This window comes from Camelus bactrianus, chromosome 3 (genome assembly GCF_048773025.1).
Source record: "Camelus bactrianus isolate YW-2024 breed Bactrian camel chromosome 3, ASM4877302v1, whole genome shotgun sequence".
Classification (NCBI taxonomy): domain Eukaryota; kingdom Metazoa; phylum Chordata; class Mammalia; order Artiodactyla; family Camelidae; genus Camelus; species Camelus bactrianus.
Window position 1 is genome coordinate 1,018,536 of NC_133541.1, and position 26,838 is coordinate 1,045,373.

The 26,838-nt window shown below is 36.2% G+C and overlaps 1 pseudogene; it reads left to right on the forward strand.

Annotated features, from left to right (window-relative positions):
* Positions 1-1,570: 1,570 nt before the first annotated feature.
* On the forward strand, positions 1,571-11,781 carry LOC141577254 (guanylate-binding protein 6-like; annotated as a pseudogene).
* The last annotated feature ends 15,057 nt before the right edge of the window (positions 11,782-26,838 follow it).

A 26,838-nucleotide genomic window follows, 5' to 3' on the forward strand; every position in this document is an offset into this window, starting at 1 on the left:
TTTTTAATGGAAGACTTCTTAGATAGATATGGTTGAGTAAACTATTGGTCATTGGTGATTAACTCAACTTTCATCTCTTCTCTGCTCCCCAGTGGTTGGAGCATCAGGCTAAATGTTGAAACTTTCTAATAACATTGATTCCTCTAGCAAACAACTCCATTGTAGTGATCTAGGGGCTTTACAAAATCACCTCATTAACATAAACTCAGTTGTTGTTGAAAGGTGCTTGTTATAAATAACAAAAGACTCTCCTTTCATCTTTATCAATCTGGAGATACTTTAGGAATTGAGGACAAAAGACCAAAAGTTACAAGAAAAATAATTTCATCTCTCTCATCACATAGGGTTTTAAGAGCTATATACCAGGAATAAGGACATTGATCAAGTTTGTGTTTCTTATTATACATCTCAATATCACACACCCATAATAACTTGTCATAGGTGTCTGCAGGTCATTCTCCCTGCAGCTTTCCCAAGCAATGCCCACTGCTTCTCCCTGCCTGAGATCCAAATAAGGGAAAAGATAACAGTCCTTCAGGCAGCCCATGAGATGTCAGAACATTGTAAATGCAGTCTGCTCTGCTCTGTTTATTTTGAAAAAGGGAATTGGAAAATCAATTGATGCCTTAGATAGTCTATTTTATATATTCACTGGTAACCTATTGCTCTAGGCATCTGTGGAGCTGTGTCTCAACATTTTTCCTTGAGAAATACCTGCTGCTTCTTTCTACCTGATATCCAAGTTTTACCACCACCTACCCCTCTGCCACCCTTCCCTGAGTTTCATGTGAAGTGAAACAGAGACCTGAAGAGGCAGCCCTGACAGGTTAGAACATTATAAATTTCCCTCTCTCTGAATCAGGGGAGGGAATTGGGAAATGATTTGCCACTTCCTTAAAGACTTTACCACAATGGGGACCGAGGGCAACAGAAAAACCACAGAATTTCCTACCATTTTGAATGAGGCTGTTTCTTGATTTGGTATTTGGTTGGTTGCTTTGGACCTTTGACTGTTTTATGGAACTACTGTAAGGTTATTCTAGCCAGTATTTTGGTTGTTGTTTATATCTCCTTGGGGAAACAAGAGCTTAGAGTTTGCTAGTCTGTCATTTTGCTCAAGTATGTAGATATTCAATCCTTTCTCAATGACATTCACTCAGCCTTTGTGAGAACCATTTACCTCATTTCCAAAGTAGTTATGTTAATTTCTAACTTTCAGTCTCTTGTGAATATCAGTTTAGCTGGATATGTAAGTTATTATCAAAGGGCTTTTTGTATTGTAGGCCTTCAGTGCATCATAACAATAACTTTAATTATATTATTATTTTGAAATAACAGTTTGGAGAGTGATATTATATTATTTCACTACCAATATCATGAGAGACTTGAGGGAATGATGGGGGAAAACCTCTGCAGTATGCTAATTCTAGGTTACATTTTGTCTAATGGAAAGCACAGAACTCTTACTTACCTTATCCTAAGTTGATAGATGCTTTGTATAATTCTGAGTTAGAGAATGGCTTTATAATCTGATTTCCACTAAGAAGCTCTTCTAGGTTGGCAGGTTGCCATGGCATCCAGACCCAAATTGATGGACCCCATTTGTCTGCTGGAAAGTGTCAAGGTGCTTTCAGTGAACCAAAAATCTCTGCAGATTCTTGGTGAGATTTCTTTGCCAGTGATGGTGGTGGCCATTGTAGGGCCGTATCATACAGGCAAATCCTACTTGATGAACCATCTTGCAGGTCAGAATCATGGTGAGTGTTGTACAGGGTCAAGGACCAATTGCTTGATTCTAGCTAATACCTCAGCTTCTTAATTTTTGTCCTGATCTTGTGTAGGGAAAACCAAACTTCTCTTAACAAATCAACTTTCCACTCTTTTTCTCAATGCTAAACCACTGTCTTACTGTAATTCATTATCATATTGTATGTTTTATTCCTGTAAAGCAAAATTTCTCCTACCAATTCTCACAATCCTACCTTATTTTACATGCTTAAGCACTGGACTCTTGCAATTGTGTCTACTCGCTCTTGAAACACATTTTGCTTTTTTATGGACTATACTCATCAACATATAAATGTCTTCAAATGTCTATAATCTTAAAAATATTTCCTGTATGTCATATACTACTGTGGCTAACACCTCTCGCCACTTTTGAAAAATTTGTCTGACAAAAAATATAATCTTGATTTTTTTCCCACCTTTTTCTCTTCCCATGTCTGTCTTCAGTCCATTTCTCTCTGGCTTTGAACCTCACCATTCTTTCAAGATACTCTTGTTATGGTTATAAGTGACTTCCTTTTTGTCTGATTCATGGATTCCCCTTTGCCTCTATGTTGAGCCCTTGCTTGGTATCTTTATCACAATTAATGTTCCTTCCTCCTTGAAACAGATGACACACAAAGTAGGACATTCTTGAGGAAATGGAGAAAGCACCAACTCGTATGCTGGGATACTGACATTCCAATAGATCTGACTCTGTAGCCACTTGGTTGTTTAGATTATCTGCTCTAACTGAATGCTGCTTTCTCCCCTCTCCTCACAGGCTTTCCTCTAGGCTCTACAGTGCAGTCTGAAACCAAGGGCATCTGGATGTGGTGTGTGCCTCACCCACACAAGCCCAATCGTACTCTGGTGGTCCTTCTGCACAATTAGAGCCTGGGGGATGTGTGAATGGTAAAGCAGAAATTCACAATTAAATCCTTTTTATTCTGGATTTTCCCCTTATCTCTCCATGGTCCTAGAAATTTTACTGCTTTAATCTGTAAAATCTAGAATTCAATTATAGTAAATAAGGCAAACTATGTTTTGTTTTAATCTCACTTCTAGGTAAGTTATCATAGTGTCTTAGATAAATTCTTTTATTTCTTGGCACTGTGTGGATGACTTGATTACATTTAGTAAGTCATTATTGAACGGCTGAGTTCCAGGCCTTTGGACTAAGCATTGTAGATATCAGTGACCAAAGTAAATGTCCTGCCCTAAAAGAGTCTTTTGTTCAATTGACAAGACATTATCTGCAGTCAGATTTAATACCATGTAATTGGGAAAGAAGCAGGCTGGAGAGAAGAAGAAATTACATTGCATTGCAATCCCCAGTTTCTGGGAATTTCATGGGAGCTCCTTGGCTGGAATGGCTTTTTTGAGTTATCCTGAGTTTGGGACAGGGATGCTGATACATTTTTGAAGAGCTGCTCCAGAAGCCTTTCTAATTAAGAGGGCTGACACCTGAAGACTCTCTTCCACCAGCACTCCCAACAGCTGGGGGAATAAGTCCTTCAGTTTTGAAAGGCAATCCAGGCAGCACCTACTGGTTTTGAGAACTTACAGTTAAGCATAACTAAGAAAGAGGATAAGTATCAATCTGTGAGTGAGGAAAAATTTCTGATTTACCTTCTTAGCTTCAAGGTGAAGTGTGTATTTGAGGGTTGGATTTAAGAGACGGGTTTACATTTTCTATGATGAAGTTCATCAACTACTCACAGAGAGTTCTGGAAATCTGTGAGACACCTCTGAATGTGCAAGTTCTATAAAAGTAAGTTTTTGTCCTACAAGAAACATTTTAAAATGGATTTATGGTGTTTTAGCTTTCTGCTAATGGGTGAAATGAACTATCCCTCCTTTCCCCGTTTTGAGATTTATTCAGAAATAGTACCTACATTTTTATAGCTCTGTCTTTTTTCTCAACAGGAGTTAGAAAGTCTGCTTATTTTTAAAGCCATATATCAAACAATGATATAATCTTGCTGTTGAAATAATTGTTTTCATAACTGCTACTTTTTCTTATCCTAATTGATTATTTTTAAAAACTGGGTTTTGGGGAAAGAAAGTAATGAATAGACTCTTATCCCACCAAACTCCCATTTAGAATCTTCTCAACATAAACCACAGTTTTTGCATTTACACTGGGAGCAACTTTACATGCCATTTATAATAAAAAAAAAAACTATTTCCAGTTTATGCCATCATTTAGACAATGCTATGATTTATACAACTTAGCCTGGGCTTTAGGGCCCTTGATTAGGCTGCATGAAACTCACCTTAACTCCTCCACTTGCCCTCTGCCCTCAAATGACTCTGTTCTAACTACAAGACCCCTGTCTTCTCCCATCTCTAATTTTGTTTCTCTGGGTTTTCCTGTCTATGGGATCACCTTCATTTCTTCAGTTCCACATTTACCAGTTCTTTAATATTCAGCTCAAGACATTGAGGGAGCTTTCAGATCACATATTCTTTCTCCAAACTTCATAGCTCTGTTCTTCCTTGATAGACTTCTAAATTTTAGTTTAGTGTTATAGCTATAGGTTTCACTGCTTATATACATTATTGAGAGTAAGACTTTTACAGATACTTCTATCTTTGTTGCACTTACTGTTATGGATGTTTGTCCACTGCTTTGAAATAATCATGTTGAAAGACAATTTTCATTTTTAGCATTGCTTTTTTAAAATCTAAGAACAGTGGGGTATATTTAGTAGCTTCCTGCAAGTATTTATTGATTGCATATAATTTAAATACCCAGTTATGCCAACTATGGTATATTTTATATGGACTCTGATTAATAAATATATGCAGAATGAATAAGTGCCCACACTCATCACTGAATTCCTAATTACACAACAGGTACTGTATTAGTTTTTCTGTATATGTTATTTTACTTTATCCAATTGAGGAAAAAGAAAGCACTGTGAAAACTAGAATCCTTTTATATATGAAAAATTTGCAAACACAAGAAATGTCTCTGTAATTGTCAAAGTTGATATCTGCATTTACATCTGTCTTCAATTTCTTTGCATGGTGAGTATGTTAGCTGAAATAATAAATGAAACCATGATTGAAGAAGCGTACAGAAGAATTTCTAATGTAGGGGTAAACTTCTAACTCTCTTTTTCTAATGTGCTTTCTAGGATGAGTCTAAGAAGTATTCATGGATCTTTGCCCTGACCGTGGTTCTCTGCAGTAGCTTTGTCTAGAACAGCATGAGCACCATCAACCACCAGGCCCTGGAGAATCTGCAGTATCCTTCCAGGTCCTGAACCACCATGTTTCACTGAATTCATGGGGATGAGGATAGAGTCAGTCTCTCCCTTCCTATCATTTAGTTTCTTGGGTGGAGCAGAGGGGACCCATGGCAAAAGAGTGTGTTTATAATATTTTTATACCAGAGAAATGTGGGAATTGTTGGTAGTGAGTTTCTTTTCCCTAACCAAATGTTAGTTATGCAACAGAGCTTGCAAAACATCAGGGCAAAGTCCTCTCAAACACCTGATAGAGTAGAAGATTCCACAGAATTTGTGAATTTCTTTCCAGAATTTATCTGGACTGTATGGGATTTCACCCTGGAGCTGCAGTTATGTAGTCAGCCTATCACAGAAGATGAGTACTTGGAGAATGCCCTGAAGCTGATTCCAGGTATTACAGTATGGCCTGGGCAGTGTACGGTCCAATAGAGTGTGGGATCTACTAAACAATATCCCTCATCTTTGTGATTGCATTTGTATTTGAGACTAAATCAAAGTCTGTGGAAATGGTGGCTGGAAAGTGGGTTGCATAGATCTAGGGGCTACAGTTGAAGTTTACTCAATAAAAGTAAAGTGTAAAGTGAAATTACTCAAAACCAATTTGTTTTTTATACATCTTTAAATTTACCATCCAGATTTACATGGGTGATGAAACATTCTAAAGACTGGACACTGTGTTTCCTGTTCCTTCAATTTTTCTCTGTTGAAGAAAACAACTAATCAGCTAATTGTTAGACATGAAACTGCAGTGAAAAGCATATCTAATGAACAAAATATAGATTTCACATATTATTCTTTTCAAAGAGGGCTAGAAAACTTTCTAATCCTGCATAATTATATCATCTACAAAATGACTGTATGTTCTAAATAAACCTGAAGAAGTGACTGTCTTTACAATCTATGCCTTTTCAATAATACTGACAATTATTAGAATATTCATTTTACCTTCCACATCATAGCTTTCTCCTAATTCCCACATGTTTACCCATGAATTAATTACAAGGTAAAAAATTATTTTCATGGGTTACATTTCCAAGGATGTGTGTCTATTGAAACATTGAGAGAAATATCAATCCCAATTTAGTCATTCTTCCTTTCACGTTTCTATTTATGATTTCTCAAAACAGCTATTAAGAAATTGGCTGGCAGGAGAGGACCAGATATAAACATTTACCTCAAAGAGATTATAGATTAGTGGTGATACCTTAAAATTATATTTCTGGTACATTTATACTTCAGAGGTTTTTACTAATAAATACATAACCCTGCATCAATTATTTTTAGCATCAAAACAGTTTTTCTTAAATAATGAGTATGTCATTCCTAATATTCTAATTACTGTCCATGATCCCTTGTTTGTAGCTCTCCTTTTTGGTTCCACAGCTCAATTCCTACATGAGGTTGAGTTGAGCAGAACGTTTCATGTGACCTTTCATTCTTTTAGCTGCTAGTTAAGCAAACACATCATAGACAACCACTCTACTATGTGCATGTCTGGAGAGACCAGCCATAGGTTTCCTTTACTGGATCAGATGTCTCCCTATATTTCTCTGCAGTTATATCATTGGCATAATTCTGATGTGCAAAGAAGTATTGAATGTCTATGTTAAAAGAGTTCTATGTGTAGAAATGGCAAAGACACACAAATCCCTGCCATGAACACCTGAAACCCTCTCGCCTCAAGACTCTACACACTCTAATCCCTGTTTTTCTGCCCCTCAGGGAAGTATCCCAAAGCCCAAACATCCAATCTACCCAGAGACTGCATCATGCATTTATTTCCAAGATGGAAGTGTTTTGTCTTTGACTGGCCAACATAGAGAAAAAAATTATAGCCAATATTGGGATGGTATCTGAAGACCAACTGGATCCTAAATTCCAGGAGCAAACAAAAAATTTCTGTTCTTACATCTTCATTGATGCAAGGACCAAGACCCTCACAAAAGGAATCATGGTCACTGGGAAAGGTGAATCTCTTTTTCCCATTTCCATGGGGACTGCTATGTGTTGAATATTTTATATAATGTGCTTTCTAGTATTTTTGTTTGATTCTATAAAGCATTCTGATTTTACAGACTTTTATACTCCATGAAGAAATCTGTATACTTTATAATTATCTCACTTTGGGGGATTTACAAATTCCTTCCCCAAATTGCAACTTTTGTCAATTATATCGGTGACTCCCACTTATCTGAAAACATCCTCCACTTAGAATATAATCACTCTCTTGGTGTAAAAACAGAACACTGCATGTTTTCAAAGGAAGTCCTATACAATAAGTGTTTTTCACAAGGAGAATTCAAAAGATATTTTGAGAATTTAGAGTGGTCCAAAAATAAATATTAGCCCATAAATCACTGAAAATACATTCAAAGCCTCAGAATTAGGAATAAATTAAACATGGTACACTTTGCCTCATCTGTCTATCTATGTAATCTATATTGCTTTCAATTTTTAAATTGAGAAACTGTATTTTCCAGGTAGCCCCTAGTATGTTAGATAGAAGTAGATATTAACTTTTTTAGTCCTGTGGCCTGGAAAACCATAAAAATGAAGAGTCAGTAGAAAATGAAGGTGATAATACTAGAAGGAGGTAGGGGTGCGTGTGTGTGTTTGCGTGTGTGCATGTGTATATGACCCTAGAAGCATAGTCTCAGAATCCTGGAGCCATTGACTGATAACTTGATATTTAGCCCCTAAATTTCCTGGCTTCTTCAGGGCTGAGGACTCTGGTTGTGACCTACCTGGATACTAGCAATAGCGGAGCAGTACCTCACTTGGAGAACGCAGTGACAACTCTGGCCCAGCTGGAGAACTCAGCTGCCATTCAGAAGGCAGACAACCACTACAGCGAGCAGATAGCCCAGCGAGTGAGCTTCCCCACAGACATGCTGCAGGAGCTGCTGGAGGCGCATGCTGCCTGTGAGAGGGAAGCCCCTGCAGTCTTCATGGAGCACTCCTTCAAGGAAGACAAGCAGGAGTTCCAGAGGAACCTTGTGGTAATCTGTCTTAGTATTTACTTTATGTCGCCTCCCCTTGAAGAATGAAGCCTAGAAGTGTTGTTACCGTTCCCATGGCTCATCTCTCACTCAAGGATAATGTAGTCCATGTTCTCATGAGGGACAGAGTTTCAAAGGACTACATTTCCTTCTTTTTTGACTGCCAGGACTCAGGCAGTTTATCTGGAACTCCCTTTGACCTTCAATGAAAAATCAGTATAGATATCCTCTTGAAATAAATACTTCTGTGGATTCCAAGCCTGTCCAGAACACCCAAGACATTCTTTAGCTGGCTTCTTTTTCTGTGAACACACTCCTATGGCTGGGAACCAAAATTTCTCTTTTCAGATCCACATCTCAGGCCACTTTCAGCTTAGGTTGCTCCTTGTTGTATCTATCATTGAAGACAGAATCACTGAATGTGGCAGCTTCAAGGAACCAGAGAGATTAGGTAATGCAACTCCAACAGCTCAGATGAAATACCCAAAGGAGGTTAGGGAACTTCCCCATGGTCTTCCAGAGTTTTCAGAGCTGTGAATATATCAAATCTTGTGACTGCTGTTTTATTACATGTCCTCCAACAGAATACTTTTCTCATGAGGAACACAATTAGAACAATTCTTCTACCAGATCCTTTGGAAATTTACTTCCTCTGTTCCTTGCTTCTGGTGACAGCCCTCTATCTTTCTTCCCTCTAGGAAATCATAAAGAATAAGAAAGATGATTTCTTGATGCAGAATGAAGAGACATCAATCAAATATTGCCAGACTAAACTTGATCAGCTTTCAAAGACACTAATAAAAAGTATCTCAGCAGGAAATTTCTCTGTTCCTGGAGGTCATGAACTCTACAGGAAAGCAAAGGAAATTATTGAAAAGGAATATTACCAAGTGCCCATGAAAGGAGTGAAGGTGAGGAATAAGGGAAACATGGGGAACCTACAGAATACTCAAAGGGGTCTCCTGAAAATCTGAGAGTGCAGCTCCATGCATGCATAAAGAGAGTGTATGGGGCCATTCAAACAGCTGTGGCTTTTAAGGTTCACTGCATGCTATTTATTCCTGAAGAGAGTACAAATGTCAACTCCCAACCATGAGTACAGATTTCTTAAATCCACAAGAGACAGAACAGAAATTATTCATTTTTTTTTACTCAACAACATATTTGACGTGTTGAGCACTGATAATTTACAAGTCAGTCTTTGTACACAAGGATGATCACAAGTGAGACAGGAAGTCAACTACATAGGCAAGCTATAACACTCAGGAAAGAGATACTTAGGTGTTAGAAACAAATATAATAATAATAATAATAATAATAATAATAATAATAATAATAATAATAATAATAATAATAATAATAATAATAAATAATAATAATAATAAATAATAATAATAATAATAATAATAATAATAATAATAAACAATAATAATGCAACTAATATATATTGAACTGTTGTTTCCTATAGCCAAAATGTTAAGCTCTTTCCCTAGACTCTTTAACTTAATCTTTCAAATAGCATTAAGAAGCATCTACATTATCAACATTTTAAAGATCTGAATTGAGAAGCATAGGCAGGTTAAAATAAGTTGTCTAAAGTTATAACCAGCTAGTGGCAGAGGAGAACAGCAGCACAATTTAGAAGCACTAATTCACACTGGGAAACTGATATGTAAAAGCACCAGAGATTTGGGGTTTGTTGAACTGAACATGATTCTGACTGGCTGGATTCTAGAGTGGGGAGAAGGAAGTAGCCCTGGGCAAGAGACTGGAGAGAGACAGGTCACTCTAAGGAGCTTGGACTCATTGTAAGGAACCACTGTGGAACTTTAACTTGAAGCAAAAGTTACATGGACTTAGTTGTCTTTGCATCACTAATTTCCCTATTGGAAATCTAATTTCTGTGCTCCTCCTTGGTTCCTCAGGCAAATGAGTTCCCCCAGAGGTTTCTGCAGTCCCAGATGGCACTAGAGAAATCCTGCAGGCAGATAAAGCCCTCACTGATGGGGAGAAGCAAATAGCAGGTACAGGGTAGGGCTGGGCTCACAGTGGGATGTGTATGTTCTTGCAGTGCCCTCTGACAGGTGTGAGAGCAAAACTTTTCCAATACCGGAGCTTCCTTCCTTTCTGTGGAACAACCCTGTTGCATCTGGAAACAGCAAAGGGAACTGTGGTTGGACGCCAGACAGGCAGAGCATTTTCTCTCACATTCTGAAGTGTGTTCTCGATGGTGTGGACATGGGGTTTTGGGGGAGGACTTCAGAGATTTCCTACCTCTCTCTTTAATTTGGTTTGGCCTCTGAGCTCAGGAGGGTGGAGGTCAATCCTTGCCTATTTTTTCCCTCTCTAATACCTTCCTGGGGCAGAAGAGTGGACATGGAAGGAGACAGCTGATAAGGAACAGGAGCTGCTGAAACAGAAACTGCAGGAGCAGCAGCAGCAGGTGGAGGCTCAGAAGAGAATTCTCCAGAAACACATAGTTCAGATGATGGAGAAGATGGTGAGAGAAAGAGAAAACCTGCTGAGAGAGCCAAACAAGATATTGGAGCATCAACTGAAGGTGAATCAGGCTGTGGCAGTAGTAGAGCTTGATAGCTTTGCCCTGGTACCCCAGGAAGGGATTGGTGAAGGTTACAGCATGGTCATGCAGAGATCACAAGTGCATCTACTGCTTGTGATTTATTAAAACCTTGAAGCCTTTGAATCCTTCCAAAACCTTTAAATTTGGCTCTGTAAGTAGACTTTGGAGAGTTCAGGATGAGTATTCCCCCCTCTACTCCAAGCCCTCAGAGAATATAAATAGGGTTGAATAGCCATTTAGAGAATTTTAAAATGATCTCACAGGGCTTGATTGAACAGATATTCCAATTATGTGTGTTTAATATGAATAACAACTAGTACGCTCTACCAAGGTCACTACCTTTTACCAGGAGACCTCCTCAGCCCAAGGCCCTGAGGTAGATCTGTTCTGACATAAAACTACCAGAAATGTCCAGACTTAAAAACACATAGAAATGATAGATTTTACACTTGCTGCATTGCCTCCAGGTGTGGACAGATCCCCAAGCTATCATGTGGCTTGGAGGGATTTCTCTCATTGTTCATCTGAACATGATTTATAAGAGATTTCTATAATTTAGGGGCCATGAGTTTATAACAGATTTCTATAATATGGGTGACAGTGTCATCCTGAGTGGGACTGAGAATTAGTGCAGTCAGACCAAGGCTACATCTCATTTGCATTTTTTGACTGGAAAATATTACATTTGTCCTCATGCCAGGCTTAGCCTCCTGGCAAAACCCTAAGGTATATGAATATTATTAAGGCTGTAAACTACACTTCTTCTTAATATTTCTGTCCAAACCAGGAAATATACCTTGTTACAAGAGTCTCTTTTCATGATTAAGAGAGAACAATTTTAGGAATAAAACAAAGATAGTCTGACAAAGTTTCAAATTTTGACAAAATGTAATCCTTGAAAAAATGGGGGATTTAAAAAGTTTTTCTTCCTTCCTCATTTTTTTTTTAGGTCCAAGAAGATCTGTGTACTGAAGGATTTAGAAAGAAATGTGAGGAGATGAGTACAGAGATAAATCATTTGGGAGAGAGAATTGTTGATACTAAAAATGATGATAGTTCCTTGCTTGAACAAGCCTTTGACAACCTTGGCAAAAGAATCGCTTCGTTATTGCCTGCCCCAGCTAACATTCTTGGTAATGTTATGAAAGTAGTGAGCTCACTATTTAAAAAGAAGTAGCTCTCCTTGTAAAGAAATCAGATATATAATATAATATACATGTATTTTCTCTGGCCTATTTCTGATATGCATACTTTTCACTTTCATCCAGCAATGCTTTAAATATAAAAAGTGATTTCTAGAGAATACTGATGCCTGGCCCACATTAGATAGAATAAATGCATGGACAATTTGATATAGTGTGTTGAGTTTTAGGAAATATATATGTGTGCAAAATCATATATATGTGTATGTACATATATACAAGAGTTTCACTGAGGCTTCACTTCTAATGGCAAAAGATTGGAAACCACTTAATGCTCATTTATGTAATTTGGTAATATATATTTTGCATGTATTTATACTAGAATACTATGTTGCTAGTAAATAGATAGTGGAGCTCTATTTGTATAAATATAGAACAATCTGGAAGATAGAATGTAGAGTGAAAAAATGAGGCACAAAACAGTTTGTACAATGTGTTCACCGTAAAAAAAAAAAAGGCAATTATTTTGGGCACTCATACACATGTATGTATAGTACATTTCTGGAAGATTCATTAGAAATTGGTATCATTGGTTCTACCTGGAGAAGACAGCTTGGCATCAGGGATGGAAAGGACACATGCTTTTCATTATATACTCTATATTTTCAATTTTGCAAAGTTAGCTTGTGTTATTTCTTGAATAACAAAGAAAACAAACTACAATACTAATAATTAAAATAGTAAATGGAATGTGAATAAATGGAATTGCTCATTGCTTCCAGAAATGATATTAGCCTGCTTAATGAGGGATATAAGACTAAGATCAGAATACTAGAAAATAACGTTTGCATCCTAATCTTGTTTTTGCTTTGGCCTTGGTTTTTAATCCCTTATATTTGCTTCAAAAATAAGGTATGAACTTTCCTGTTACCCCTTGAAATCTCAACAACAGTAACCTTTACTTCATAGGTTTCATTTACACTTTTACAGTGTTTAGAAACAAATTACTAAACACTAAGAATATTCACTGGTGAGAGGAATTCCCATCATCCTTAATTTCAGTGGTGGCGTCTCTGCTGTACGCAAGTACAGAAGGGGTGATGCACCACTGCAGAAATGGATGCCTTGATAGTAATGGGGAATGAAAAACCCAGACACACAGAGGCCAGGTGTTGGCATTTAAACATCAGAATTCAAGTACATACAATAAGAGTAATGAGCATTGTGGTTTGTCTTAGCTCAGGCTGCTATAACAAATTACCATAGACTGTGTGGCTTACAAAACAAACATGTATTTCTCCCAGTCCTGGAGGCTGTAAGTCCAAAAGCACTGTGCCAGCATTGTTATTTTCTTGGTAAGGGTCCTCTTACAGCTTTACAGATGACAAGGTTCTTACTGTGTCCTAGCATGATGAAGAGAGAGAGACAGAGAAAGAGAGAGACAGAGAGAATGAATCTCATGATTCTTTGTTATACAGGCACTAATTAGATTCATGAAGGCCCCACACTCATTATCTAATCCCTCCCAAACCCCATTTCCAAGCACATTGGGACATTGGTATTTGGGGTTTCCTCAAATGGATTTTGGAGAACACATTCAAACATTCAGTCTATAATTTGGTTGGAGTGGCAGCTAGCAGACCTGACCAGAGAAAATTCTGAAGATGGCAAATAAAACAAGGTGTCTGTAGAGAAAAAAAGAATGGGGAGGAAACCATTGTAATCAAGGATATTTATAGGAAGCTGAGAGGTAACATTGATAAAAGGTTATAATCCATAGCCTTGGTCTAAACCAATTTCAGATGATGGAACTATCACCTGGAGGGGAGGGCAGGATCCCAGGAGAGAGGACCTTGCAACTCTGGGATGAGGATAATTGATAATGATTTTCACAGTGCCTCTCCTAGGGGACCTCTGGAAATGTACTTGGATCCATATGCTGGGAAATGAGAATGCCCAAACACTTCAAGGACTCTCGGAATCAGGATCCAAGCTAGGAGTGATGCTCAGATCCTGAAAAGACATCACAGTCTCCCTGTTAGAGGTACATGACATACTGGTATGAACACAGTCTTGGCCCAGGTGCAACTAACTTAGTCTAGTATTTTTTTCAAATAAAAGTATAGTTCGTCTGAAGACAGACACCATTTTATATATATATATATGTATTTTCTTTACATCTTCATAGTGTATGTTTTGGCACAGAGGGTACTTAGTAAGAAACTTCTGTATAAACAAAAAGCTGACACATGTGTGATTGTTTTCAATTGCCAGAATTCCATGATCACACCAAACCTCTGAGATAATAGATTGTTTGGATTTTAGATATTAGATTAAGGTCTCTAATTTGACTTAAGGACCAGAGGAGCAGAAGAAACTCTTTCGGTACAGTTTCCCCCTCTGTGACCTTATTCACCACAGTCTCAGTATCTCTGCGAGGATGTTAACACATCTCCACTGGAGAATTTAAATGACTCCGTCTAGTCGTGGCTTCAAGTGTTCAGAAGGAAGAATGAATGGCTTTGCCTTTTAAAGAAGAAACCATATAGTAATGAATATGTGACCAATGTATCATGGGTTTTAATGGAAAAGTAAACTATTCTACAGAAATATCTGTATATCTGTTCCCACTGAGAGCTTGACTTAAGCAGATGTTCTAATCCCTTGGACTAGACACACCCTGCATTGAAGAGCAAAGAGAAGCCTTGTCTTTTTTAGATTCGACATATAAGTGATATCACACTGTACTTGTCTTTCTCTGACCTATCTCACTTAGCATAATGTGCTCAAGGTCCATTGATGTTGCAAATGGCAGGATATCCTCCTTCCTTGTGACTGAATAATATTCCCTTGTGTATATGTATATGTGCCACATCTTTTGTATCCATTCATGTGTTGGCATTTAGGTTGCTTTCATTTCTTGGCTACTGTGGTTAATGCTGCAATAAACTTGAGTGCAGATATCTCTTTGAAATACTGTTTCTATTTTCTTTCAATAAAAAATAATAAAACTGACAATGGTCACTTAGAAAATTAAAAAGGCTTTAAAAAGAGGTTAACAATTTATTCACACATCTATTCTACTCCTCATTAAGGAATGCTTGGTTCTAGTTATTTACATTGTTTGTTAAATTCCTATGTCCTCCCTGCCATTGTTCTGGATTATGTAAAGAGGGAAAAGCAAAGTTCTTGTCCTCATGCAGCTTACACTGTGTATGGGCCTTACATAATGTTATTTAGGCAGAAATAAATATTGTAATTATATACATGTATATATATATATGTGTGTGTGTATATAGATGTGTGTGTATATTGATATGTGTATGTGTATGTATGTGTATGTGTGTGTATATATATAAATATTTTATGTGTAGTGATCAAGAATCTAAGTTACAACCAAATAGTCATTTTTTAAGTTTGGTTTCAACCTAGTGCATCTTGCCTGGAGATATAATTGTGTATTATAGAGCCCTAAGGACCAAATATGGTAACTTTAAAGTAAGGTAAAACCTAGAGTGCATGGTGATTGAAACAATGAATAAATAGATTAATGTTTGGATGTATGAATAAGTGTGACATTTGTTTATTATTTCAAAGGGTAATAAATATCCCTCTTATTACCTATAGGCCCAAAAGTAAAGGCTTTTGTTTAGAATTTTGTGTTTTTTGATCTCTATTCCTTTATCACCTGTACAAATTATTATGTTTAAACAAACTAAAGTGGATTCTGTTTCTATGACTGTACTAGGACTGATATGACAACTCTGGAATATTCTTCATTGTGTCTCTTTTTCCATGGAAGTGTGGTTGTGCCACTCAACAGTGTTATTTGGATGGAATTCCTTTTACTTCAGATAATGTGATCTTATTCCTTAACCACTGTTCTGTGGACAGTGGTCCCAGGCTGCATTGAATATGGTGCTCACTCTTAGCCCAGGAAACAGTCCCTGATAAAACATGAGTAATGAATTCCTCCCCTGATATATTTGGTCTAAGGCCCCAATCTCTCTCTGCCCCTGCTGACTGTCCATTAATATAGAAAATGCAGACAATCAAGTTCTATTTCCCTCCCACTTAAAGTATCTAATTATTTTATTTTGATGAAATATGCACAACTATTTACTATTTTAACTACTTAAAGTGTACAATATAGTGGAATTAAGTATATTCACATAGATGTTACAATCATCATCACTATCTACCTCCAACCCATTGCATCATGCTCAGCTGAAACTCTGTATCCAATAAACAAGTCTCCATTTCCCTCTCCCCAAGCTCCTGGTAAGTGTGAGTAAACTTTCTGTTTCTATGAATTTAACTACCTTGGATACCTCATAAAAATGACATCATATAGTATTTTTCTTTTTGTGACTGTCTTATTTCAGTTAACATAATGTCCTCAGGTTTATTTAGACTGTAACATGTGTTAGAATATCCTTCTTTTTAAGGCTGAATAACATTCCATGGTAAGAATGTACTACACTCTATTTTATTTTTTTAATTTTTAATTATTATAGAACTTTTACATTTCCACTTAATTTGCAGTTATTACAAAATACTGGCTATGTTCCCTTTGTTGTGCAGTACATCTTTGTAGCCTGTCTTATACTCAATAGTGTGTTACTCCCACTCTTCCCACTCCTCCATACCTTTATTGCCCGCCCCAATTCCCACTGGTAACCACTGGTTTGTTCTCTATATTTGTGAGCCTGCTTCTTTTTTTGTTGTTGTTTTTGTTATATTCAATAGTTTGTTGTATTTTATACATTCTACATATAAGTGATATCATATAGTATTTGTCTTTCTCTGTCTGACTTATTTCACTTAGCATAATGCCATCCAAGTCCATCCATGTTGCTGTTAATGGCAAAATTTCATTTTTTATGGCTGAGTAGTATTCCATTGTGTGTGTGTGTGTGTGTGTGTGTGTGTGTAATGTACAGTAAATATCTATACATACTATATCTATCTATATCTATCTATCTGTGTGTGTGTGTATATCATATCTTCTTTATCCATTCACCTGTTCATGGACACTTAGGTTGCTTCCATACCTTGGCAATTGTACATAATGATGCTATGAACATTGACATGCATGTATATTTTCAAATTAGTGTTTTTGGTTTTGGTTTTGGTTTTGCTTTTATATACCCAGGGGTGGAATCTGGGTCATAGAGTAATTATATTTTGAGATTTTTGGAGAAATCTCCATAATATTTTCCACAGTGGCTGCATGAGTTTACTTTCCCACCAAGAGCCCACCAATGGTTTCTTCTCTCCACATCATTGCCAATATTTGTTGTTTGTGTTCTTTTGATGACAGCCATTCTGACCAGCAAATACACTACAATTTATTTACCCATTCATACGTTAGTGGATAACTAGATTGTTTCCATTTTTTTGTACTGTTTTGAATAATGCTATTATAAACATTGATGTACAACTATATATTTGAGTTCTTACTTTCAGTTCTTTTGAGATATATAACTAGAAGTTGAACTGTTGAATCAAATGGTAATTTTACGTTTAATTTTCTGAGGAATAGTTATACTGTTTTCTACATTAGCTGTTCAATTTGTTCCTACCAATGATGTACAGGATTCTCAATTTCTCTACATCCTTACCAAAATTTGTTTTCTGTTTCTAAAGAAATGGCAACCATATTAATGTGTGTGAAATGTATCTCATTTCCTTAATGAATAATGATGATGAGCACCTTTTCAGGTACTTATTGGCCATTTATCTTTGTTATTTGGGGAAGGTGTCTTCAAGTCCTTGACTATTTTTGAAATGAGCTCTTTGTTTTTGTTTTTGTTTTTGCTGAGTTAAAGGGTTCTTTATATATTCTGTATATTAATTTCTTATCAAATGTATGATTTGTAAACATTTTCTCCCATCCTGTGAGTTACCCTTTATTCTTTTGATATTGTCCTTTGATATGCACAAAAGTTTTAAATTTTTGTAAAAACCAATTTATCTATTTTTTCATTTGTTGTCTACAAACACCTTTGGTGTATATCCAAGAAATCACTGCCAAACCCAATAGAATGAAGAGTTTCCCCTACGTTTTCTTCTAAGAGATTTTGTTTAGCTTTTACATTTAGATCTTTGTTCTATTTTGAGTAAATTTTTGAATATGGAGGAAGGTAAGGGTATAACTTCATCCTTTTGCATGTGAATATCGAATTTCCTCAGTATCACTTGTTGAAAATATTGTGCTTTTCCCACTGAATGGTCTTGACACCTTTACCAAATCATTTGACCGCATATGAGAAGATTTATTTACTGTATTCGTCTATATGTCTATTTGGATTACAATAGTTTGTACTAAGTTTTGAAATCAGGAAGTATGATATCTCCCACTTTGTTCTTCTGTTTCAAGATTTTTTATTTTTTATTTGGAATCTCTTGAAATTCCCTATGAATTTTAGAACTTTTTATTTTCTGGAAAAAATATTGGAATGTTGATAAGAATTGCATGAGATCTGTAGAATCTGTTGAGTAGTACGGACAGCTTAACAATATTAAAACTTCCCACCTATGAACATGGATGTCTATTTCTTTATGTCTTATTTAATGTATTTTGGCAATGTTTTCAGTATGCAAATCTTTGTTCTTCTAGGCTAAATTTATTTTTAATTAATCACTTTGATCCTATTTTAAATGGGATTGCTTTCTTAATTTTTTGAATTGTAATGTTAGTGTATAGAAATGCAACTGATTTTTAATTGTTGATTTTGTATCCTCCAAATTTGCTGAATTCGTTTATTTTTTCTATTTTTTGGTGAAATCTTTGATATTTCTATATTTAATATCTTCTCGTGTGTTGAGAGAATTTATTTCTTCATTTCCAATTTTAAATCCCTTTATTTCTTTCCCTTGTTTTATTACACTGGCTAGTATCTCTAATACTATGTTAAATGGAGGAGGGAAAAATGGGCATTACTGTCTTTTTTGTTATCTTAGGGAATAAGATTTCAGTCTTTCATCATTGAGTAGGATGTAGCTGTGGATTTTTCATGCGTGGTTTTTATTATGTTGAGGAAGTTTTCTTCTATTTCTAATTTTTTAGTATTTTTTTAACAGAAAAATTATTAAATTTGATCAAAGGATTTTGTGAATCAATTGGATGACCATTTTTTTTCTTTGCTCTCTTAATGTGGTATATTATATTGATTGATTTTTCTATTTGGAATCTACAGGATGTAATCAACATTTATAGAGTACCAAAAACATCAGAATACATATTTTCCTCAAGCTAACATGAAACATTCACCAAGATAGACCTCATTATGTATCATTAAACACACCTTAAAAATTGAAAGGAACAGAAATATTATAATGTATGTCTCAGACTAGAGTGAAATTAAACTAGAAATCAACAATGGAAAGATAGCTGGAAAGTCCTAAAATACCTGGATAGTAAACAACACACTTCTACGTTATAAATAGGTCAAATAAGTCTCAAGAGGGATTTTAAAATGTATTCAATGAAATAAAAATAAAAATACAACTCATCAAAATTTGCAAAATGCAGTGAAAGTTGAAGGAGACTTGTAAGATACTTTTGTCATGATATATAATCTTATGGAGACCATAAACTCAATTTTGGGAAGGGGAATAGGAAGACACAAGCAGCAGTTCCCAGGAAGGGAAATGATCCTAAAATTAAATTCATAAATGGTTTCCAAGCAAAGAACAAATCCGGGGTGTTGCCAGAAAAGAAAAGAAAAAAGATGGAGGGGTCAAATATGAAATGAAGGACATGACTGAAGATTCTTTTCCTTAAACCTCAGAATCATTATGGTTGCATCCTTGGAGTATGACATAATCAGAAAAAGACTCTCTGAGGAAATACAGTATGTGTCACAGATGCTCTCAAACAATTGGGCTTCTGGAAAGTTTAAGGGAGTTTTTCCTCAGACTTCTCAGCAAAAACCCAAAGTAGAAATAGGGCTACATTGAAAGGATTTGTGGGTTCAGCATTGTTGAGCCTTGATGAAGCTCACCTCAGAAGGCTTAGAACAAATTGGAGGGTATTTGTGCTAATGAAGAGCTACAGGGGAACCTGTTGATCCTGCCCTGGCACTCCCATGCATGACTATACTTTCATACATTTTTCCTTACCACTTTATTCTCTTATCTATTTTTACCCTTTGTTTTTCTTTCTTTTCTCATTTCTTCACCCCTTTTTGGACAGTTTTGTGTAAGTAATGGACAGAGGACAGGCCTTGGAGTCAGAGAGCTTGCATCTGAGACTAAGCTCTAGAACCAAGCTAAGTGACCTAGAATATGTTAAGTCTAATCTCTTCACTTGCATAAATGTAGGAATAATATCTAATTTACTGTGTGACCATGAGGATTAAAGACAGTAAGTGTACTTCCTTAAAGGTAGAAAGTGTCCAATAATAGTGGCTGTTATATTGTTTTTATTACTGTTGCTACAATTTTGTTTATGTGGTTGATTTGGGTTCTTGGAGCAGCTGGTAGTAAACTCTACACTGAGTTTCTTTACTCTACATACTCTTTAATATGATTATTTTTATGAGGTTGATTTTGATAGCTGATATTGAACTCTCTTAGTCTCTTTACAGCAGAGTATCCATCCCAAGATGCTTTGAGTGCTGGCTTCTAGAAATGTTTACATGATCTCCCTTGAGAAATGCCTGGGAACTTGCATCCTCCTATGTCTCCACTTCTCTAAAGATTACTTCTCAGAGGATTCAAGCAACAAATCATCTACAGGAATTGCCATCTTATGCTTTGCTTCTAACATACTAACATTAGAAAATTATTTTTTAATTTTTATTTTTAATACTACAAATATATCTTAGGCCTTCCACTAGCAACCAAAGATACAGCAAGCCCTCATTTAAAGAGAATGCTAATCTATACTGTATCAGTTTCCCCTTCCTGGCTCCACTTCTGGCACGATGGTGTGCAACTCAGAATCACTCCTCAAAAAAACTGATGAAAACTATTTTTAAAACACATTTAAAAATAGTTGGCCTTATGAGCATACACAAATGGAAATGCCACTACAGATATACAGCAAATGAGGACACATTTACTCAAGAATATTTACTAAAGCTCCATAAAATGATGAGTCTTTAGTATTTGAAGATCCGCACTTTTCCCCTCTCCACTCATTGAGCTGGGAACTCCACCCAGACTTGTACAACCGAGAACACAAGTTTTTGACTCCCCCCAGGTCCTGGTTGGAGGGTTGTCTTCCTGGGAAGGACATGACATTAGCATTTCTCATACTGCCCCTAGATACTTGTTGCTGAGGCATAGTTCTGTACTACTGCAGCCAACAGGTGGGGGCCCCATTCTTCCACCACGTTTCCTCTCATGAGACAAAGGTTCTACCTTGGGCATGGTAGGACATTGAGGTCCCAATTGCTATTGACTCAGCTTATAGGACATGGGCTTGTGCCAAGGGAGACAAGCCAAGGACACCTGGGGCTCTTGCCCATATATCCACTGAGCACTTACTTCTTCAAACTGGGCTGTCACTTAGAATTGACCTATTGTTCCTTACTCCAGCACCAGAGTTGTGGCTCAGAGATTTTCCCTCGGAGGAAAGGCAGACCATAGAACAGAGAGCTCAAATTATCTTCCCAAAGGAGCCAACTTTATTTGCAACAGCATATGAAGTTCAAATCTAAGTTTGCTTTCAAAAACAATAGAAGTGTTGGTGAGAGGCAATGGGGAGGAGACTGATAAATTCATTGAAGATACAGGCTAAATGATAAGCCAACTAGTTGCTGGAGAAAAATAAGAAACCAGCTTCAAGAACTAGAGTCTGAATAAATTTCAAACTTTGACCATCAGGAAGTGTCCCTTCATAGCAGCCTGAATTTGACTGGATTAGGGTGTAAATAATTTACTCTCCAGGGCATTGTTATGAACAATAGAGCTTTTAACCAGCAGTTAGTGGAGTTTCATAGGTTAGTGTGGTCAGGTAACTAGACAAACACTGCCTAAGTCCTGCTAAAACCTTGTTATCCCAAAGTGGCTGGGCATGTCCAAGGATGAATCCCTGAGGAAAAACATCAGAGGCTTTACCCTGTGTCTGTTTAGGGGATAGAGGAGGAAGAGAAGGGAATGGACAACACTAAAATAATCCAGTTAGTCTTTAAACAAGTAAACAAGCTAACAACAATGACAAGCACTGAAAGAAGGGAGAGATGAAGCCAGTACCCAAAGTTGCTGCAATATCTAAAATATTCATTTTCCAAAAAATATGAGACATGCAAAATAAGCAGGAAATTATGGCCTAGATACCAGAAGAATAGCAGGCAATAAAGCCACCTGCAGGAGAGACCAGATGTGAGAAAAGAAGCCATTATAAATATGTTCAAAGAAACAAAGAAAACCATGATTTTAGAAGTAAAGCATGATGACAGTGTCACATCACATAGAGAACATTAATAAAGAGACAGAAATTATTAAAAATAACCAAATGGAAATTTTGGAACTGAAAGGAGCTATAACTGAAATTTAAAAATTCACTAGATGGAATCAATAATACACTTAAACGGGCAGAAAGTAAAAGTACTTAAGAATAGATCAATAGAAATTATGCAATCCAAGAACAGAGTGAAAAAAGAATGAAGAAAAAATGAGCAAAGTCTCAGAGAAATGTGGGACACTAATGTATACCAACAGACATTTAAAGGCAGCACCAGAAGAACAGAGAAGTAAAGGAGCAGAAAAATATTTGAAAAATTAGTGGCTAAAAAATTCCCATTTCCTAAAAAATTTAAATCTACATATCCAGGAAGTTCAACAAACTGCAAGTAGGATAAACTCAAAAAGACCCATGAATAGACACATAGTAAAAATGCCAAAGAAAATCTTGAAGGCAGCAAGAGGAAAATGACATCTTGCTTAAGGAAACTCCTATAAGATTAACAGTTGACTTATCATCAGAAACAATAGAGGGCTGAAGGCAATAGGATAACCTATTCTCAGCCCTCAAATTTTAAAAGTTCTTAATCAAGAATCATATATCCAGCAAAATTATCATTTAAAAATGAAGATGAAATAAAAAGACATTTGGAAAACAAAATCTGAAGGAATCTGCTGCCAGTAGACCTACCTTACAAGACATACTAAAGTTAGTTCTTCAGGCTGAAAGCAAGTGACCCAAGACAGTAATTTGAATACACACACACACAAAACAAAGAACACTGATAAAGGTAATTATGCAATTATAAAGGAGTATAATTGCCTATTTCTTATCCTTTCTTATCTTGTTTAAAAATCATAAAGCAGTATACATTTAATTGTATTTGTGGGCATATAACATACAGAAATGTAATATATTTTCCAATAGCAGGGCAAAGAGGTTGGTGAGAACAAACCAACATTGGGTTAAGAATTGACTCCAGATGTTTCACTTGAATCCAAAGGAACAAATGCATAGAACCTGAAATGGAAAGAAGGCTAATATGAGAAAAATTATACATATAACAAAAATTCTGTTCTACACTGGAAACTGACACAACACTGGAAAATGACTATAACTCAATTTAAAAAAAAGAAAAATTATACGTATAAACTTGCTCTCTTTTCTCCTCTCAGCTTCTTTAAAAGACATAAAATTACATAAAGGAATAATAATTATAATGATGTACTGTCGGGCTTATAACATGCATAGAGATAATACCTATGACAAGAATACCACAGTAAGAAAGAAAAGAGAGTAGAGCTATATGGGAATGCTGTTTCTACATTCTCTGAAATTGCTGGTGTAATTGTGAAACTGTTTTTGATAAGACATATATGGTAAGGCCTTAAGCAAACACTAAGTAAATAACTAAATATATATAGCAAGAAAATCATTAAAGAAGTTAAAAAGTAATATTAGAAAATATTCAATTAATGAAAAAGAAAACAGTAATGCCAAAAAAAGACTTGTGGTGTAGAGAAAATAATAACTTAAATGAGAAATGTAAATCCTATTGTTTTGCTTAGTTTTGTTTTTATGAACACTGGATACAAGTCCCTTCTCAGATATATTATTTGTGAATATTTTCTACCATTTTGTGGGTTGTCTTTTCATTTTCTTAACATTACTTTTTCAATTAATGCTATGTCTCTCTCTCTCTTTTTTTTTTTTTTTTTACTTAAAATGAATCAGAGCAAACACAACATGTGTACAAATCTATAGATAAAGCTGCTCTGGAAAAAATGCATAAATACATGGCAAAGAAATGAGACTTGGCATTTTAATGCTGATCATGCCATCCTCAGTGCCATAACACCAAATCTGTGCTTGCAACACAGTAAACTATGTGTATCTGCTATACCCTACTTCTCAAATCCAGGACTTATGAACTCAAATCAGAATTTGCCATCAAAAACTCAAACTTGAATTCCTGTACCAGGAATGTCTCCAGTAGAGAGCACTAATGTTTTTTGAATATTCGGTATAAGTAGCTTTAATTTAGATAAGGCCTAGGAAGGAGTTACATCCATTTCCCATTCCCATATATCTGGGTACACAAGACATAGGCATTTATTCCATATCTATTAACAGTTTACAGAGCACCCACTGTCCCCAGGCACCACATTAGGCCTTGGGATCCTGAGGAGGAAAAGATACACTCTTAACCTCAAGGAATTTGGCCTAGTGAAGAAGACTGTCTCAATTCCCTAATAACATCTCCTTGCTTCAATCAAGGAAAGCATTTACTAATCATGCACTTTCCTATCACAAACTACATACGTATATGTAGAAAAGCACATGGACTGTAAGCATTTGCAAACAGTAGGTTCAGGAGGGCCTTAGAGAAAATCTAGTCAAAATCTCTCATTTTATACCTGGAAACTTTAAACCCAGATTGGATAAGTGACTTACCCATGATCACGATAAGAGCTAAGATTAATATGGCACTTCCTATACGCCTAGAACTGCTCTAACAGTATTGTTTATTTAATCCTCACCACAACTCATTTTTGAAATACAAAACTAAGGCACAGAGAAATTAATTAACAACAAAAATCAAACAGCTCACAAGGGAAAAGTCAGGATTTGAATCTAAGTAGTCTTGCTCCAGAATCCATACTTTTAGTCACCATGCTATATTTAAGTAGCTATGTCTAAAGGCAGTCATGATTTTCTGACTCATGTTTTTACACTGTCTTGTTATTTTATACTGTCAGGGTTTCCAGCATCTCTAGAACCCATTGGTCAAAAATTATCAAAGAAATCTCAAGATATTATGGTACTTCAAAGTCACAAGATCCTCGATTTGGGGAAAATGGCTCAATTCAACGTGGATGTATATGTTACCAGAAGGTGAAGATGAAGACATGCACAGACATGAGAAATATAATAAGTAATCTTATAAGTATTCTTTTATCTTACTTTGACAAATGTTGCCACTTGTGTCTCATTTCCTTGTCTTCCTGAATCACTTCCATGTACTCCTTCTCACTTCCAAATCCCAGTCTTTAAGTGTGTTGATTCTTCAATCAAATAAGAACATGTTAATGTAGACAGAGCTAGGGATTAAATCTTGAGAGGACCCTGCAGTATACAAGATAGAGAAAATGTCCATTTCAGAAGCCTCAGACTTCACTTCACCCATTCATTTATTATCTAACAAATATTTATTGGGTGCCTGCCATATGCACAACAATGCACTGGGTTCTGGGGATGTGCTAGTCTATGTGATGGATGTGACCTTTACCCTCCTGAGGTCCACAGTCTTACAGCATTCCTCCAGAGTAAGTTAGGGATCCATAGTTAAGCACTTGTCAATTATCAACTTGTTGGGCCTCTGAATGATACCTGAGCTACAGGAGGATGAACAGAATGACTCAGCAAGTCTGGGGACTGCTAAGAGATGCTGTCACTCTCAGGTGTGCAGACTACAGAGGAGTGAGCATGTTATTTTGAAATGACAGTAATACAATGTTTGAGTGATATGCATGAACTATAAAATAGTTTATAAATAGAAATTATTTGCATTATGATTATGTTTTGTCAGAATGCACACATCTTTTTTTGTGTGTGTCCTTGAGGACCCTGAAGAACAAAATTTTGTATCTGATTATTGAATTGGTTAAGTAAATTAAGCAAATCCAGGCATTTTATTTGATAATCAAGTTCACTCAAAGATGAAGGTAAAATTATAAAATTTACACCCACTTACATATTTGTTTCATCCTTTAGTATGCTTCCCCCCTCATTTTTACTTGTAATCAATCTGTCTGTAACTCCCCCAGTTACACAGAGGCCTTTACCAGACACAAAAAGCTATTCTGCTCACAAAAACAACAGGCTTCCTTAAGCCTTAAGTTTTTTTTTTTTTTAATTTGCCCTTTAGGTCTCAATTTCTCTGAGAAATCTGGGAAGTCCTCTCCACTTTAGCCCACTCTTTCATCTACCAATGTAAGACCCAACTACTTTTGCCCTTCAATTTTGTAATGAGATAAAGGACGCCTGATTTATTATCATACTGCTCTTTTTCATAAGGTGACCTGGTTACATTCAGCTATTATAAAGCATATTTGAGTCATAGGCTCTGAACCATGTCAATATCCTGTACTAGGAGATTTTAATCAGCCCTGAATTTGCTCATATATCCAGCTACATATTTGCCTCTATTTTTTTTTTAAACTATAAGTTTCTTGAGGGCACATGTTTATTTGTTTTTAAATCCTCCAAAAACAATTTGGTGGAGAGACTGAATTGGAGATAAAGAAGTTAGCAGAGATAAATTAGTAGAATAAGTGGATAATTGGAAGGTGTGCCTGCATTTGGATATATAGGATTCAGGAGACAAAGACAAAGAGAACTGTGGTGTGGGGACACACTGGGGTTTGGTTAGTTACTCCCCACTGTTTTATCATGTCCAGCCTAACGGTCCCTGGAGGAATGCTTGGAGACTTGTGGACCCCAGGAGGGCAAAGGCCACATCCATCAAATGGACCAATGTATCCTCAGAAACCAGTCCAGTGTTTTGCACACAGTAGGCATAGAATAAACATTTGTTGGATGATAAATGAGTGGTAAGATGAAACGAAGTCTGAGATATCTGGAACATGAAATATTCCTATCTTCTTTTCTGATA